This window comes from Pyrus communis, chromosome 12, assembly GCF_963583255.1.
Source record: "Pyrus communis chromosome 12, drPyrComm1.1, whole genome shotgun sequence".
NCBI lineage: Eukaryota > Viridiplantae > Streptophyta > Magnoliopsida > Rosales > Rosaceae > Pyrus > Pyrus communis.
Genome location: NC_084814.1, coordinates 17,035,954 through 17,055,021, shown reverse-complemented (window position 1 = coordinate 17,055,021; position 19,068 = coordinate 17,035,954). Strand labels below are relative to the sequence as shown.

Here is a 19,068-nt window from a genome sequence, read left to right as displayed (position 1 = left end):
CATCGATTTTTTAAATTGTTCAAACATTGCATAATCATTGCCAGTAAAGATGAGATCATCAACATAGAGACATACTATTAAGATCTTACCTCCTTCTGCTGATTTTATGAACAAAGTATGCTCATAAGGACACTTGTTGAATACTTCCTTTATGAAATATGACTCTATACGACTGTACCAGGCTTAGGGGGCCTGTTTCAGTCCATATAAAGCCTTCTTGAGTCGATACACCTTTGACTCTTGGCCCTTCTGTTCATATCCCGGTGGCTGATCAACAAACACCTCTTCATCAATTTCCCCATGCAGAAATGCAGATTTAACATCAAGCTGGTATATCACCCAATTCCTTTGTGCAACGAGAGAGATGACGATTCGAATGGTATCTAGGCGAGCTACTGGTGCAAACACCTCTGCATAGTTAATTCCATACTGTTGACAGTAGCCCTTGGCAACCAAACAAGCTTTGTACTTGTCCACTTTGCCATTCTCATTCAGCTTTGTCTTAAACACCCACTTCACTCCAATAGTTTTCCCTCATGGTGGTAGCTCTATTAATTCCCACGTATTTTTTTTCTCTATGGCCTGTATTTCTTGATCCATAGCATGTCTCCACTTCTCAGACTTCACTGCATCTTCAAAGGTAGTGGGATCTTGTGTAATACACAACGCCAAGTGAGCCATGCTAGCACCTTCCTCATCAGATAAGCCTTGACCCGTCTCATAATCTCTCATCCACACTGGTGGTCTTCGAGTTCGTCCCTCGTGGGGTGAACTCTCATCACTTTGCATGTCCCGTTCAACCAATAAGTCACTTGAATCCGAATCAGGTTCAGTTTCTCCCATAGCTTCATCTTCATCAGACTCGGGGTCATTCTCCTCCCTTGATGAGTTATTCTCTTCATCAGTGACCCACTCAAGTTCTGTCACTATGGCTTCCTTGTGACTGTCTCTCCATTTCCACTGTTGATCATCTTCAAACACAACATCTCGACTAATAATTATTTTCTGCGAAACAGGTTCATACAGTCGATATGCTTTAGATTCTTCACTCACCCCAAGCAAGATACACTTACAGCTTTTGGCATCGAGCTTCACCCTTCTATTGTCAGGGACATGAGCATGTGCAATGCAACCAAAAATCCTGAAATGATCCACAGATGGTTTGTGTCCATTCCAAGCCTCCTCCGGTGTTTTGTTCTTTACAGCAAGGGTAGGGCATCGATTCAACACATGCACCGTCCAATTCACTGCTTCAGGCCAGAAAGTTTTAGGAATTTGTTTTGCTGACAGCATGTTTCGCACCATGTTCATGATGGTGCGATTCTTCCTTTCTGCAACCCCGTTCTGTTGGGGAGTATAGGCTGCAGTTAGTTGCCTGTGAATTCCATTCTCAACACAGAAGTTTGCAAACTCATGCAAGATGAATTCTCCTCCTCGATCTGTCCACAGACTTTTTATAAATACTCCGGTCTCTTTTTCAACCCGTGCCTTGTAGGATTTGAATACGCCAAAAGCTTCTGACTTTTCTACCAAAAAATAAACCCATGTTTTTCTGCTGAAATCATCAATAAACGTAATAAGATACCTCTTATTGCTGTTTGAAGTAGGGTTTATTGGCCCGCATATGTCTGCATGAATCAATTGGAGGATCTCGGAGGCTCTCCATAGGCTTTCTTTGGGAAATGGATCTCGATGTTGCCTTCCTACCAAGCAATCTTCACACACCCTTTGAGAGGCTATGAACTGAGGCAATCCTCTCACCATGTTCTTCTGTTGTAGTACTTTCAGCCCGTTCCAACTGAGGTGCCCAAAGCGATGGTGCCATAGGTTTGCTGGATCTGTGGTGAGAGAGGAAAAACACTTTTGTTCCTTTGGAGAACAGTGAGTTAACACTGCAAACATTCGATTGTGACTCATCGTGGTTTCTATAATTAATCCTCTCTCAGCGTGAAAGATCTTGCATTTTCCATGTTGAATGAGCACTGTAAGCCCCTTCTCTTGCAACTGACCGATGCTCAACAAGTTGTTTCTCAAATCTGGCACATAGAAAACACTTGTGATCACATGTATGATGTCGTTCACCTCCATTCGCACACTTCCCTTGCCTTGCACAGTCAAACTTGAATCATTTCCCAACTTAACTGATTCTCTGAAACTGTCATCAAGCTCACAAAACAGTTCCTTCTTGCCACACATATGGTTGCTGCACCCGGAATCCAGAAACCATATGTGCTCCATTGTTGTCTCCTTGATATCCACAAGTGCCATCAGCAACATCTCTTCCTCTGTCTCCACAAAGTTTGCTTTCTCTTCCTTGGATTTCTTAGGGCACTCCCACTGAAAATGCCCTAGTTCATGGTAATTATAGCATTCTAGGGTTGACTTGTCAAACCTTCTACCCCGTCCTCTTCCTCTTCCTCGAAAGGTTCCTCGTCCTCGCCCTCCTTGCTGGACTCCATGAGTGACTTGGAGAGCCTGTTCATCTACCATATGTCAGCTGATCCTTTGCTCGTGGACCAGTAGACTGCTTTGAAGCTCATCAATGGATAAGGTGTCCAGATCGTTAGATTCCTCGATGGAACAAACCACATAATCAAATTTTGAAATCATGGATCTCAAAATTTTCTCTATGATTACCACATCATCCATCTTCTCCCCATGAGTCCTCATCTTGTTTGCTATGGCAAGTGTTCTCCCAAAATAATCATTGACTGTTTCTCCATTCTTCATATGGAGTACCTCGAACTCCTTGCGCAGAGCCTGCAACTGAGCACGTTTTACATGTGCAGTTCCTTGATACTTTTGCTTCAAGGAGTCCCATATATCTTTCGCAGTATCCTTCTTCAGGATAGTCTCCAATATTGATCGATCTATGGCTTGAAACAAATAGTTCTTTGTCTTCAAGTCCTTCAGCTTTAGTTCATCCATAGTCTTCTTCTGTACTTCACTAGATTCTGAACCTTCTGCTGCAGCAGTAATTCCATTTTCCACCAGGTTCCAATACTCTTTGGAACGAAGAAAGTTTTCCATCAGCATACTCCAATGGTCATAATGACCATCGAACCTTGGAATAGCTGGTTGCACGAAACTGTTCTCGGACGCCATGTTTGTTTCTTCACTTTAGCACCTAGGTTGCAAGCTGTTGATCAGGCCCCGTATCGGGGCTCTGATACCAGATGTTAGAACCAAAGAACAAACACAAGAGTTTCTGCAATGCAACACTAGAGAGCTTTCACAATTCAGGGAGAATTCTTATTTGATTGAATAACATTTGTGGCTATTAAATAGCCTTACAATGAAACTGAAAAAGGATAACAACTGCCCACGATTTTATAGCTCCTAGAATCGTGGTAAAGACTACGTCAAAACAGAAAATGCATACTTGTCCCTTAAGAATAGGGATTATTGAATAACAACCCTAAAAACTAGGAACCCTAGCAATAACAGAAAACCCCTAGCAATAACAGAAAACCCTAATAACTTTAACAGAATCATCGCTCCTTATGCAACTATTGTTGTTCTAGAATATCCAATGCTCAAACTACGTACCCAATGCCAATACCAATTTCAATGAGATTGATCAGCAGAAAAAGGATGATGATTCCTCCTCAGTTGTAGTTGCCAGTGATCCCGCTTTTGAGAAGAATGGTTACGGTGATGTGATGCCACAATTAGTGCACTGATGTTGATGGCCGCAGGCATATGGTAAGCCAGTAGTGCCTTCACCACTAACAGGGGTGCTCATTGTGAATAACAACACTGACAGTTTCTTCGGGTTGTTCTTAGGCCGGAAGTTGGCCCAGAACATGCCCCGGAAGCAGCCATTTGTGGAAAACAGCTACGAAAATCTGGTTATAGTCAACTAATGACGACTCACAAGACATGTAAATTAACGGATGGCAATAATTCCTCTGAACTATTATTTCACCAAAAGGTAAGATCATCCAAACAATAAGGTCATCAAACACAAGCATGGTTGCTTCTCCATCCATCTTTTATGTACAGTTTAATTTTTCTGGGTTCAAATGCTTGAAATTTGATGTTACCTTAATTTCACTGGTAAAACAGAATAGGTGTCTCTCTGGTTCTACTTTTGATTAAAAGTTTGGAACAGTTGCATTTGTGCATAATTCTACTGACATTTTTAGAAGCTCCTCAGGGTGGGATGTGAATAGTGCAAAATACCCAACTTGTTCTTCAATTTGAGGCGAAAACTTTCTGTGTCATCAGTCTGTTTTGCTTGTAGTCTACATATCTAGAACCCTTTTGCTGCCTTGCTGGTGTACATCTGTAGCGGATCATACGTGGCAAGTTTCGTTAACTAAGTGTTCAATAGTAACTGGCTATTAGTCTAGTCATATATTTTTCTTCAATTTTCTGGAAGAGATCCAACAGTCGAAGTCCCTCTCTTTCAAATAAAATGAAATGCGGAAGTTAGTTTTGCAGCAGCCCTCGGATAGAGGGTTGTTTTGGGGGGGTGGGGGGGGGGGGGGGTGGTGTTGTGTGAGGAGGAGAGGAGGAGGATAGAGGAACTGACAGATTGGAGAGAGATGGGAAGTACGGGTTTGGAGGACCGAGAGAGAGAGAGAGAGAGAGAGAGAGAGAGGGAGGAGAAAGCATAGCTGTGTGCATTTTTTTGGGGTTAATGGGTTACCGCACAAGGTCGGTGAGGAGAGAATGGCAGAGGGAGGGTATGGGTTTTCAGTTTTTTCCTCTGATTCAACGGGTAATGCACTGTTTTAAATTCATTGTTTATTGTTTGGTTTGTCATTTGCTTTGTTAAAACTATCATTGGAATTTTGTTGTTTCACAGTCACCGTTAGAAATCTCTTCAATTCTCTATCTCAGAAATTACGAAGCACAACGACCTCTTGATGAAAAACCGTGAATTTGGTCCCAATTCGAAGGAAATTTTAAGCCCAAAAAAGCTTTGGTTTCCTGGTGAGTTCTCCGGCCGATTTGGAGTAGGTAATTTTGTGATTTGCAGTTTATTTTGAGAAATAATTGACGGGTTTGCAGTTCATTTTACCAATTCTAGAATATTTGCAGTTTTTTTGGGGGGTTTACACTAAAATTGAGAAATCACATATGAACGCAGAGGCTCGAGGATGTACGACAACTTGGATATGATAGGGTACAAGCGATGATATTTCTGCAAATTTTGGTATCTAGAAACGCTTTTAGCCTTACCAAAGCATTCCCAGACACACTCCTTAAGTTGATCAATCATTTGTTTTGTTCAACATGGCACATTGCTCTTTAATATTTATGTGTATTTGTTAAAAATTGAATCAATTGATTAGGAGGAGAACTTCAGTTTTGGGTTTTGTTCCACAAGGACCCTGGTTGGTCATTTATATGTGTGTGAATTTTGCAGTGAAATTAAGCAGAGGATTAAGAAGACCAAGTAAAGAAGAGGCGTGGTTTTGCAATCCATGACTGCGGTTGTGACAAAGCTTTTCATAGTGGTTAGGATCGTAAAGGTTTAAAAATGTCTAATTTTATTCACGTGTGTATTCTTTTTCATGTGCATAAGCAAATGTACATGCATAGGCATGGTGTGTGCATTTTTCTTCTTTGATTTACTTTTATTTTTATTGAGATTTAGTTAGTATTAAATTGAAATTGATATTTTAGACTTTACTCCTTATGTGGTTTTCGGAATGCAACATGTGAAGGGTTAATTCTATTTTTAGGTTGAAGGAAAATACGGTATATAATTTGGGAAGTGCTTTCAATTCTACTCTCACCTCTAATATGAATATAGATTACAACCCTGGCCTGAGTAATCCAAAAGCTAAAATCACACCCTCTTAATCTGAACTTCATTGTAGACATACTCTCTTTCCCTCTTAATTGCTTCTTAGGGCTTCTTTGTTTTGATTTTCGTCATACAATTTGTTAAATTTATTGTTAATTTCAAGGTATTACCAATTTTCTGCTGGCTCTGATTCCACATTTCAGAAAGGTATGCCTCTAATTTATGATAAATTTTGCCCGTTTGCTTCTCTTGATTTGGAAGGGTATGACTCCAATTACTTTGTTTTCCAAAGCCATCTGAGCATCTGCATCCCCAATTGTAGAACAAAAGCTAATCCAATTGCTAATCTTAGCATCTGCATCACCACTTCACCATTATCTTTCGATTTTGAGTGCCTTTATCGAATAGAGGGCAACTACACAATTTTATATCTTCGATATACAAATATCAGCATTGTTTTCTTTTGTTTACTAAATACAGGTACTGGGACGTTGTTTGGAACAGAGCTGGAGGTGACAACGTGGTGGAAAAGTAAGTCCTCTGACGTTCCTCTCTACCTACCTAGCATACTACATAATATTTCCAACTTTAACTAAAATTATATCCACAACTCATTTGCAGGCTACAAGGACTGGATATAGAGTAATAATTTAATAATGGTTTTAGAATGGTAAATGATTGCAAAAGCAACATGGAATTCAATAGTTGATATTTTGACTATAATTACTTTTTAACACTTATGTATTCAAACAAGCATCCTATTATATATCTGTTACTATAGAGTTTAATTTCTTTCAAATTCTTCCATAAAGCTGATGCCGATGTTGATGGCGATGATGCGGGTGCTAATGCCGATGCTGATGCCGATGCCGATGCTGACGCCGATGCCGATACCAATAACAAACAACGGAAGAGCAAGCACAGACTGACTGGCACAAAACTGAGAGCAGATCAAACCTCAAATGATCAAACATGTTTTAATACCAAGTTAAAAATAGAGTACACATATAGACGAATGAAGAAATAATCCCAAAATTACTAATATTACTCAATTAACTAAATGGAAGAACACTTTAAATTTACCGAGACGGCTACATAACTCGAAGAGACTATATTGTGACTAACTTATTTTTCATATTAGACTACAAGTTATGTTTATAAAAAACAAAACTAACTCGAATGGACTAGACCCAAATTCTAAACTAAATAGCAAAATCAAATAATTAAATAAACATAAAACATCAATAGTTTCTTCATAGCAGGTTCTCTCAATAAATTTGAAAACACATGACCTCTCATCCACGGCGCACACACACTCTGACACCAACCAGCAGAAAAATTAGTTATCTTTATTAATCTGGTCATCCTCCTGCAATGTTACTTGCAGTCTCCGTCGTGCATGAAATTTCAATTCCACAACCTGAGATTGAAGTGGATCAATGATAATCTTGTATCGTCTCACTGGTACTAGAATGTTCCAGCGGCCTCAACTAGCATGAAATCTGTAGTAGGGCCTAATTGTAAGGTAGTAGTATGAAATCAGTTCTTTCTTATTTGATGGATAATGGTGATTAAACTCGTTTTACTTCCTTGTAACTAATGACATGTTTATTTACTTGAAAGGAAAATGATATGAAGATTATGTTTTCCAAATGATATTTTGCAAGCCAAATGATGTGGCGGTTGATAGTTGGAAGTTGATGGTTGAATTCCAACTATCAACCGCCACATCATGTGGTCTATAAAAGATAGGTCAAGTAGATGGTCTCTCTAGCTAGCATCACCCTAGCTATGGAGAATCGTGAATCGGGGAAGTCATGAATAGCTAGTGAAGAGTAGGAGCTAGAGTATGAGATCAACTGGACCTCCTCCTGATTCCTGGTTTTCAGGTATTCGATTGCGGAATTGCAAAGGAAATTCTATTTACTTATTTATTTCATATGTGTCAATAAACGCATGACAATTCAAGCATCGAATAACTCAAGTTCCCTGTCTGTAAACATGACAAAACTAATGCCACTTATATTACTGGTCCTTTGCCTTATTTATTTTAGTTTGCAAGGGACAAGGATAGATGATAGAACACTACTCTCGCGGGCGTACATTTCATCCTCTCGATCGATTCAAGTTGCTAGGGTTGAGAAAAAGATGGTAGATTCTTCTGGCCGCAATGCAATGCAGCGACATGATTGAATGTTTGAAATGAAGGCAGATGGATGAAATGAATTCGATGGACGAAGGGTTCGAGTGAGAGAATGACTTGCTGATGTTTTGTGGTTCAGTTAGATGTTTATCTAAATCCATCAACTGATACATCAACACAACGAGAACTATCACAATTATATAGACCATCGATCATCAAAGAAAAAGACCGCTTTTGGCATCATTGAAGAGTTGTGCAGACTCGTTCCAATTTTGGTATAGAGGCCTAGCTGGCCAAGGGAAACATTGATCAAGTAAACATCGACAACATATCAATCAAATATCAACAGCATAGGTATACAAAAAAATAGATGATATAGTAGTTGAGATTTGAAAAATGAGCATATTGGCCAATTTCCCAAAGAAGTTCTGCAAAAGAATTTAAGATATAAAATGCCTTGAAGTGGCAGATGTAAAGTGTCTTGGAATGAGCATTCTACATTTCTTTAGATCCATCTTAGTCGGAAGATGTAAATAAAAATGTATATTTACATATATTTTTATACATCTTTAGGAGGTGGGCTATGCCAATCAAAAAGAGAAGGAAAAAAAAATGAGATCCTAATTTATAGGGGTGGTTCGGTATGGGATCCCATACCGAAACCATTGTCCCGATTCCCAAACCGAAATTTTTGGGAATCCCAAATTCAATCCCAATCCCAAACTAAATTTTCGGGAATCCCAATTTTCGGGAATCCCGAAATAATTTCGGGATTTCGGGACAAATCGGGAATCCCGAAATGCTTTTGGGCTTTTGGACTAAAATTTGACATATTATGTTTTTGGGCTAAAATTTGACATATTATAAAGTAATAAATAAAGTAACAAACTCAAAAGCAAAAATAGTAGTTACAAGCCAAGGTTTATAAATAAAGTAACAAACCCAAAATCAAAAAAATTAGTTATGAGCCAAAGTTTCAATAATTAAGTTACAAACCTAAAGCTAAAAAGCAAAGCTTAAAGTCTATAAATATTGTTGGCCTCTTCGGCCCCTTCGTCCCCTTGATCTTGTTGATGCTTGTGGTTGCTCCCTTCTTGTTGGTAATTGTACTCTTCCCCTTGATGTTGATGGTTGAGCCCTTCCCCTTGCAATGGGTGGTCGTGGAGGTAGTGATTGATTTTGACGTTTGAACAGGTGGAATGATTAACTCCTAAGTTGCTACAACAGTGCTAAACCTGCAAACACTACCAGGAAAAATGTTAAGATGTGAAAGGTTAACAGGTGCAAACACATATTAATCACACTAGTGGCTAGGTATGCAGGAAACTAATATCCAAAGATTAATCACACTAGTGGCTAGGTATGCAGGAAACTAATATCCAAAGATTAATCACATTAGTTGAGACAACTGGAATATAGAAACAAATGAAGTTATGAACCGATGGAGCTTGTTTCTCTTCGGTCAATAGAATCAATACATATGGCAACCTCTTATGATGGTGCATGCAAACATACTAAACCAAAAATTCACTAGGTTGCCACTTGGTAGTTCCAGCAATTCCGTTTTCAAGAAGCAACTCTATCCAGGTAATATTTATGTGTTATCCAGATAAAAAACCTACTTCAACTGTTTAGAGTGTCAAACTGCCTATGGCATATATTGCCTTGCACAAGAATTTGAATTCATTAGGTTCATCCTCGAAAGCCAAATATTCATCAAACCTGTCTTACTACTCAGTCCATTCTACATAGCAAGAGAATTTGCTGCACGAAGAGTAACTCCAAACACGACCAACTTTATCAAACATTTCACTGAAAACAATAATAAGCATGCAATAGAAAACCTTGACTTACAGTTTTTCCATCATGGGGAGTAAGATTGTCCCACAGCGATCGGTTAGCCTGTCATTCACAAACCTACCATCAGCACACTACGACACAAAATACGTGCGCAACAATTATATCCTATCAAGCATTCATGACATCATTACCCTCTCCAATTTAAACAGGCGGCCCTTCCTGGAAATCACCCTAGCTGCATTATCAAAAGCTTTTCATGACCGGAATTGCACTACCCTAACAACCAAAATGCATACCCAAATCATGAACCAAACATTTTTGGAGCACCTAAACAAATTTATCTATTGCATGGCTTAACAAATTATCAATCTACTGGCAAATAAACAAAATAGATAATACGCAATTTACATTCCCATCGGCGTGAAGGCCCGATTGTAATCAAATTTGACATCCTCCAGGCTCAAATTGCAGCCCTCCAGCATATTCACGACATCCATCTTCAGCGTATACCTCGAGATTCCAAGCAGCTTCCCATACACCAAACCTTAAAAATATCATATGCAACACATTGCCATTGACACATTTCATCATTGAAATTAAATCCCCAAAACCCTGAACCCTAAATTGAAAATGGAAATGAAATCACAGCCATGCCCACGGCAGCCGATAGGTCAGTTTATAATACCTGTGGTTGGGGTTTGGAGAAATGGTTCGATCGGTGAAGCATCCTGCGGCTGATCAGACGGCGGGGAGTTCTGAGGCGGGTTTTCGGCTTCCGTCGAGAACCGTCGAGAACCGTCTCGCCGGTTCGCCGAGGAGCATAGGGAGGCCGCGGTTCTGCCGCACGGCCGTACGTACTGCGAGGTTTGACGTGATTACGGCGCGGAGAAGACCGAGCTTCGACATTTTTGCTCTCTTTTGGAGATTCACAGTGGCGCGGCGTCAGTGTCTCTGCTCTACTGAGTACCAAGAAACGATTTTCAAAAAAGAATTACAGATAAAGATGGAGTTACAGATGAAGATGAAGATGGAAGAAATGACTGCTAACAAACAGAGTTACAGATGAAGATGGAAGAAATGTAAAAGTTATGAACACACAAAAAAAAAATTGCCAACGGCATAAATTAATTACCTAATTTGGGTGAGAGTGAGACTCGGACTCAGTGCTAGATTGAGAGTTCTGTCTGTGAGGGAAAATTGCCCGAGAGAGAGAGATCGCAACTCGCAAGTGTCGGAGGAATCGTGAAGGAAGGCTGGAGAGTTCTGTCCTTGATGCTTTGGCGTGGCGGTGGCTGGGTGTTGATTTGTGAAGGAAGGCTGAGCCGCTGGAGAGTCAGAGACGATTCGAAGGAAGGCAAGCTGGGTGGTGATTCTGGTGAAGGAAGGCTGGTGGCACAGCACTGGCAGTGGCACAGCGGCTGCGCTCTTGATGGAATCATGGAAGTATGGAAACGGAAGTGAAAACTGAAATGGGGGAAGGGGATCTAACCTAAAAACAAATGAACGGCACAGATTAAATCTAAAACAATGAACGGTTGAAATAATTCTCTTATAATTAAAAAATAATATATATATATATATAATATTTATTTCGATTCGGTATGGGAATACCGAAAAAATGGAGATGCAATACCGAATCCCATACCGAAAATTTCGGTTTGGTTCGGGATGAAGTACCGAAAATTTCGGGAATTTTGGTTTGGGATCGGGATTTTTTCGGTTTGGTTTGGGATTTTTTTCCAGCCCTACTAATTTACATCTCTCCCGTTAAAGTAAAATTTCTTCGCTGAAGATGCTCTTGTAAAACAATATTCAAAGGATTCCAAGTTAAATCGAGCATTTTGTTGGCATTTGGTAGCATTATGAGCACACTAATTCTAGCATTACGACTAGATACATTACAACAAGGGCCTTATAGCTCATGTTGTTGAAAACATTTGTTTACCTCTAATCTCGAGGTCCTGCTTTTGATAAGTCCTCCCAATATCACTTGTATTATAAAGTTAAATACATTGCAACAAATGAAAATATTACCATGTAGGAGTTCAAGGTTCCACAGAGTATTGTCCAATAATTTTTTTTTTCTTGAACAAACAATATTATCTATGCTAAGAGAGTGGGGGAGTAGGGTAGTGGGCTAAACCTCACGATAGATTAGCCATATAATATGGTTCAAATTCGCTTTTGGCAAGAATCAAACTTAAGACCTCTCACTTACAAGTAAAGAGAAATATTACCAGACCGTAGTACTAAGTGATTGTATTGTGCAATAATTTATTTGCTACATAAATCATTTGGGTAGTGTCTACTAATTCCAATGCTAAGGGACCTGGAAACTTAAGTCCAAAAATATCCCTAAGTTTTACCTTCATCATGTACACATAAGAATACATCATTTAAAGACAATTCTTTTTTAGTCTTTTGGAAGTGCAATTTAACCATCGAGTAATGTTCGAACCCATTCCACCCTTTGGAATGATGTTCGAACTCATCGCGCAGGATGCTCGAATGCCACCCACTTTTAAAAATAAAATAAAATAAAAATATTTGAATGGTCAAAATTGGGCCAAGGAGCCTAAAGTTCCAAAGATTTTTCGGATGGAAGTTTACACAACTGTTAAAAAAGGCCATTGTCCAGGTACAATTTTCACCCCACGCAAAGTTACCAGCATTACCGGCCTTGTCTCGGGGGCTTTTGCCAATTTTTACCATATGAAACATAATAACAGATAGCCTCCTCACCTTTTCCCACCAACGCCATTGGTCTCACAACCCTTTGATTCTTACAATTTCTCTAGGAGTAGGAGTCTCTCTCTCTCTCTCTCTCTCTCTCAGAAGAGCTCTCTGGAGGCGCTGCAGGCAGACTCTGAGAGCTTAAGAGAGACGTGAGACCTTTCTCTCGTGGGGTATTATCCGAAAGAGTCAACAACAACAACAACGGCCATTCCCAGGCTCTCTCTTAATCGTCTTGCAGTTGCGGCTATTGCTGTCATCATTTTTGGCATTGCCATTTCTGCTGTTTAGGCAAACCCCATGCCATCCGCTCCCGCTCCCGCTCCAGCTTCCAGTAACAGCCACAGCGATGGTTAGTTCTGAATCAGTTTTTCCCCTTCTGTTTTCCTCTCCCTCTTTTCTCATTGTGTACTTTGGATTCGACATTTCATGGTTTAGTGGTATTCATGGGGGTTAACATCTTATTTTCAGGGACAAACATTGACCAAGGGATTGCATACTCACTAATCGTGCTGGCTCTTGTGCTTACATACCTCATCCACAGTGCCGACATTCCCGGCTTCTGAGCTCAAGAACAAACGAAGGAATCAACGGAATCAGGGATAAGAGTTTTGTTCAGTCAGATGGATGTTTGTGTATTCCCTTGCTCATGTGCTGTGTTATGGGATGTCCATTGTACTAATTCTGGCTTTGACAATTTGTTGCTGTTTGACAATTGCATTTCCAGAATTCTGTTTACGAATAACATGAAGCAGAAAAGTAGAAGACGAAATATAGCACATTTGTAAAATGCTAAACAAATCCAGATCAGAATAACATATTGCAAACATCATTTCCGATATCAGATACAAAGCACGGAGTTACGTAGTAATACAACCTCAATAATTGTCAGTTTTTCACCATCAAAAATTCAAAATGAAGAAGGGAAGGAAAGAAGTCATCCGTACGAGAAAGATCTCGGCCTAAGAATCCTATCAGCACCAAATGCAATCAGGCTTTCTGATCAATTTGGCTTTGCATCCTTCTGTTCCTGGTCAGCTAGTGAAAACTTCTTCACTTTCTGTTTGGAGACGAAAGAAACATGTTAGTGTTTGCATAAATGAAGGCACAAATTTGAATTCAGAAATTAAATGATACCATAGCCACTGACCTAATAAGCAATAGTGACTCAATAATCAAGATTGTAAGAAAGTATCATCGTTAGTAGCTTATAAGTTATGACAAAATCATTAAAATGTCGATATCTACGTTGGAGCGGTTGCTTATTTGAGCATTAAACTACAGAGCATCTATAAGCTCGATTTCTCAACTTTTGGTAAATCCGAAAATCCAATAGCAATAAGAAAGCTAGTTCTCCTGTTTACACACTGAATGCCAAGTTTATGTATCCAAATATCAACTTGATGACTACTCGGCTTTGATTCCCGCATCTTCAGAGCCATATAACTTCACCAAAACAAGTAAATAATCGAATTGAGGAAACAATGGAGTAACTGTCAAGTTCACGACTTGAACTCTAGTTTGCATAAAAATGGCGTCCCAAAGATTAGATCCCACCAACACATATATAATTGGGAAAGCAACAGCCTCGATGAGTCAGAATCCCGATTAGCAATCAGCTAATTAGGATAAGTTGGCTGGTGATTCAATTAGACAGTAAACAAACCAGAACCACGAAGTAGTTTATTTAGTTCAAACAAATGCATCAATTGGTTTCAGCAGAATGTTGTCATATGCACATGTCTAATAAACTTCACGAAACCAGAAAACTATATCTTCGAAAAAAGTTTCGTACTTTCAAAGAAAAGAAAAGCATGAATTGAAAACGCTCACTCCAAACAAATATCAATCTGGGTTTCAAGTTCCAACATTATCCGCAACAAAACCTAATTATCTGCCATACTAAATCAAACCCAAAATTACCTAACCCCATTCACTCAATTAAATCAAATAATTTGAATAAGCAGCCAAACCCCCAAATCAAATCCCAAATTACGAGTGAATTATTCGATCAATTACTTAATAATTTCCAGAGAAAGTAAATTCAATCAAAGAACAAATTAACCCAGTATCCACAAATTCACAGAGAAACTCAAAAGACAAAGAAAGAGTGTGAATTGAGAGAGAAATAGAAAGTGGGTGACCTTATTGAGCACACATTCTCGCAGGGAATGCAGGAGGCGAACGCATTTGTCTTGATCGAAAGGAGACTGAGCGACGCAGTTGAGCAGATCCAGAGCCTCCTGGCCGCACACCGCCTTGCCACGAGCGTCCTCCATTGCTGTTTTACCTTAATCAGGGTTTAGGGTTTTAGAGGTGGTGGTCTTTCCTCTCTTTTGTTTTTCCGAGGATTTGTTTGGTTCCCGAGAAAAGCAAAGAAAGTGGTGGAAAATTCGGCAGTCCCGCCTTGCCGAGTACGTTAGTCAAAGTCGGTCTGTCTGACCCCGAGTTTTCGTTTCTCTTTTTAACTTTTCTTTCTCCAACGACGCCGTTCCGTTGTAATCCGAAACTTTCCCGCCAAAGCGGATGACTTTGGTAATTAGGTTGTATTATTTGTATTACTTTGCTGGTTATACCTATTACAGTTCATGATCATGTTCTTCTAATTCATATTAGTAACTTCCTCACATGCTGCTAGCATGTGGCGGTCAAGTAGGGGATTTACTATGTTTGTTTACTGTGTTTTACTCTCTCTAGATCAAAGAGTGATCATTGGAGAAAAAGAACCCAGTTAGCATTGAATCTGTAATTGTGTTGTGACCGTGTTTTAACTTTTAAATGACGTTATTAGTATTACAATAGATAAGGGCATCTCCAAACTATTAGTTCTAGTAACAAAAGTATATTGATGTCAAACTAACTTAACAGTTAAAATTCTTTATTGTATAACAACTTACCGAATGATTCAATAATATTTTTCTTCATTTGAAATGAATAGGTATTAAATTCGAATGCACCAACTATGTAAGATTAAGATTGTGAATTACCACTAACGAGGAAAGTTTATGCTTCGAAGGCCCGTTGGAGCAATGGATTAGGAATAAATAAAAAAAATGAAGAAAGACCAACTTTTGTAACAATGTTTTGAAATACTACATACCCAACCCAATGCAATGAAATTGAAGAGTACTACATAGGAAAAATTGAGAGTTTGAACTCTAAATCATGTGGTATGATAAGCATGTCCAAACTGAAAATTTTGATTAAATCATGTGTATTGTTGAGACACTGTGACTTGTAAACATGTCGGACAGTAACTCTTCCATGCCTTATCAAGTTATGGGTGCAAATTTTGGGAGAGTTTTGGCTAAACGATTTAACCAAACTTGAAGTTGTAGAGTTTGTTAATGGAAAAATGTGGTGCAAATTATTGCCTCTTTTCTATGACTAGTAATGATGAGAATTGAGAATAATACAATTTTTAGAAAGGGTGTGTTATCCACACACCTCTTTTTACTTTTCACACACCCTTTGTTAATTTATGTCCATTGATCTTCTTCAAATTCATCCAATCTGACGGCTTAAAACCAAAAAGGTATGGGAGAAGTAAAAAATGGTGTGTGAATATCATACCCCTTTTTAGAAAACAAGATTTTAATACTTAAATAAGATGAAGTTTAGAAAAATGTCTTATACAACATTAAAAATTTATTTAGTACCTAAACTCTATTTAATACCATAATATGTATTCAATTTCTCTCTTTTTTATTTATAACTTTATGGTGTTCATAAATTAATTTTTTTGAAAATATTATAAATTTTAATCCCCATTATCGTAAGTATCTTATATAAGAAAATATTTTCGTACAGATTTTTCGGTACACTTATGCTTTTGCATATTTTCTTATGTGCTACTAATTCATTACAATATATTTAGGTACGAACATTTCGGTACACTAGGGTAGTTTAGTATAATATATTTAAGTACCGACATTTCAATACACTAGTTTAGTACCATATAATTTAGGTACGGAATTTTTGATACACTTACGTTTTTGCATATTTTCATATGTGCCACTAATTCACTACAATATATTTAGGTACGAACATTTCGGTACGCTAATTTAGTAAAATATATTATGATACGAACATTTAGGTACACTAATTAGAGGAAGTTAAATAAAATTAATGAATTAAAATGTTTATCATAATAAATTTAAAATTTAATGTAATGACATTTGTCACACCCTAAAGTTTTTTTTTTTTTTTAGAGTATGAATAAAAAGGGTAACTTTAATGTAATAACAGGCGACTACGTTGAACTAAAATGTTTCATTAAACAAAGTAATTTACATAGTCATTACACATAAAAGAAAAGACAACAATTCCTTAAAAAAAGTTTAAAACTATTTATAAGCAGTCTCTTTCTTACAAGTCAGCCACTAGATTTCTGTCTCAACTCCTGGAACACAATTAATAAGGGGTGAGCTAAAAGCTCAGTAGGGGCCCAAGGTCTTAAGTGATTAATATTATTAATGTTAAGAATGTTTTATAAGTAATGTAATGCAAGAACGTACTTTTTTCCTACCCAACCCCATTAATATATATATATATATTAAGACAAATAGACATGCATGTCTCTTACCATGCATTTTACCACTGTGATCCCGAGTGCTTTAATATATAAAATAACTCTCATCAAATATCCCAAGTTCATAAACCACTTTTGCTAGTTATCTTATCTAATTCATTGATCTCCAGCCGAAATCACCTTCATTGACGATTTATCCCACCAGTACCTTATTCTAATGTGCACATCAGGCTTGCCTAGAACTGGTTTCACAATTAATAGATTCAACTACAAAAAAGCTAATTTCCGCATTTTCCCACAACCTAAGTAACTCCTTTACTTCGTTGACATATGATAATGATCATGCCAGTGTATAATATACCACATTTATAATATATCACATCTAAGCCAATAGTTAAATATAGATAGCATGTTCACATAGCAACATTTCACTTAATACAAATAGCACATGTAATTAATTAATTCCCCTACCACGAATCCTCACTTCTTACTCCACGAGTACTTCTTTTGCTCACCTGCTTTATTACTCTCTTACTCACTCTCTACGTAGGGTATGTATTGCATGTTCCAAAAAAAAAAAAAAAAAAAAAAAAAAGAGTAAAGATGGAGCATTGCTCCTATTTATACTATAAATGAGGCGGCAAAACTAGTTGTTCTCATTGGTTTATAGGTTTCTCTACAATCAACTCCTCATGCTATAACACCATTCCACGTTAACTATAGGGTTCATTATTCATCATCATAGCCTTCAATAGTCATCACACTAAAGTGCTTACAAAGGCACTCTAAAAACACCAAGTTATGACACATAACGTACAAACTTTCCACCAAACATGCTAATAATATGATTAGTGTCCTTAGGTTAGCATTGTGGGTAAACACCATGTGGCAAACTTAGCCACGCAATGAATGCCATTTGTCCTCAATTTCCTAGTCCAACTGTAAATTCTGAATTCGTATAGACTCCTACATGTAAACCAAAAATTGTTGTGATCTCGAAATGAAATACACTTTCATCCTATGACATTCAAAATAGTAAAATCTACAACGCGTTCTAAGCACTTTGAAAATTTAGGAGTTTCACAATCTATCTAAATAAACTAAAGAAGGGTGAAGTCAAATTGGATTTTTTCCTATTCCAAAAGGGTTAAATATAAATTGTATATGGTTTGTAGTCTAATTTCAACCCAACCTTAGTTAACCTAATCAACTTTCTATTTAAATATAAGCTAAATAAAAATGTTCCCATTAATGCAAGATTAAATAGAAATGAAAAGAGAAGTCTAAAATTTTAATCATATAAGCACGTCGTGTATAAAATTTAGAAATTATAAGACTCCACAACATTAAATAAGATATCTATTAAATTAAAACAAAAATATAATATGAATTTGAATTAAGTACACATTAAAGGACTAAAATCAATATCCAATGTAACATCAGATTTTTATTAAATTTTAATCTTCTTTAAGGATTAAAGTTCAAAAACCTCTAGTAGTTGTTTTGTTGGAGTGGACAAATTTGTGTAAAATAAAATAAAAAACTCTATGTACATGTAATACATTGTCATAGTGAAACCATAAACATCTTTAGTGCGGACGTAGCTCAATTTTGGTGAATTTGCAATATATATCATTATGTTTTTGTGCATTTGTATGATTTATGGTGTAATAAGTTAATCCAACTATTGACATCAACAATGTCCATGGTAATCATGTTCAGACTTACACTTGATTGACAAGTTTAACGACTAATTAACCACATCCGCCATACTAACAGATTAAAGTCAATAATTAACTAACCTGAGAACGATTCATATCGAACAGAAGCATAATCAAATCAGAGAATCGTTTATTAACAAATTGCTTAATTAGGTTCAACAAGACACCTGATGATTCAAATAGTCATTTGTTATTTCTCCTAAAATAGCCATAACACTGCATGCAGATTGTTAGTTTTGCGTGCTAAAAACCCTCTTCTCCTTTGAAAAATAGGCGAAATTCCCTTCTCATATCTCTAACAACATAACCGTTGACATCGTCCGAAACCCTTAAAATACCATGCAATCACAGGAGCAAGCAACTCCAAACAATTTTTATA

At 37.6% G+C, this 19,068-nt stretch overlaps 1 long non-coding RNA gene across 1 annotated transcript; it reads right to left on the bottom strand.

The window, feature by feature from the left end:
• Positions 1–9,478: 9,478 nt before the first annotated feature.
• Positions 9,479–10,494, bottom strand: LOC137709864 (uncharacterized). Its single transcript, XR_011064944.1, has 4 exons — positions 10,390–10,494; positions 10,113–10,248; positions 9,896–9,980; positions 9,479–9,806 (listed from the first exon to the last, which is right to left on the bottom strand). It is a non-coding gene; the product is annotated as an uncharacterized lncRNA (long non-coding RNA).
• Positions 10,495–19,068: the final 8,574 nt, after the last annotated feature.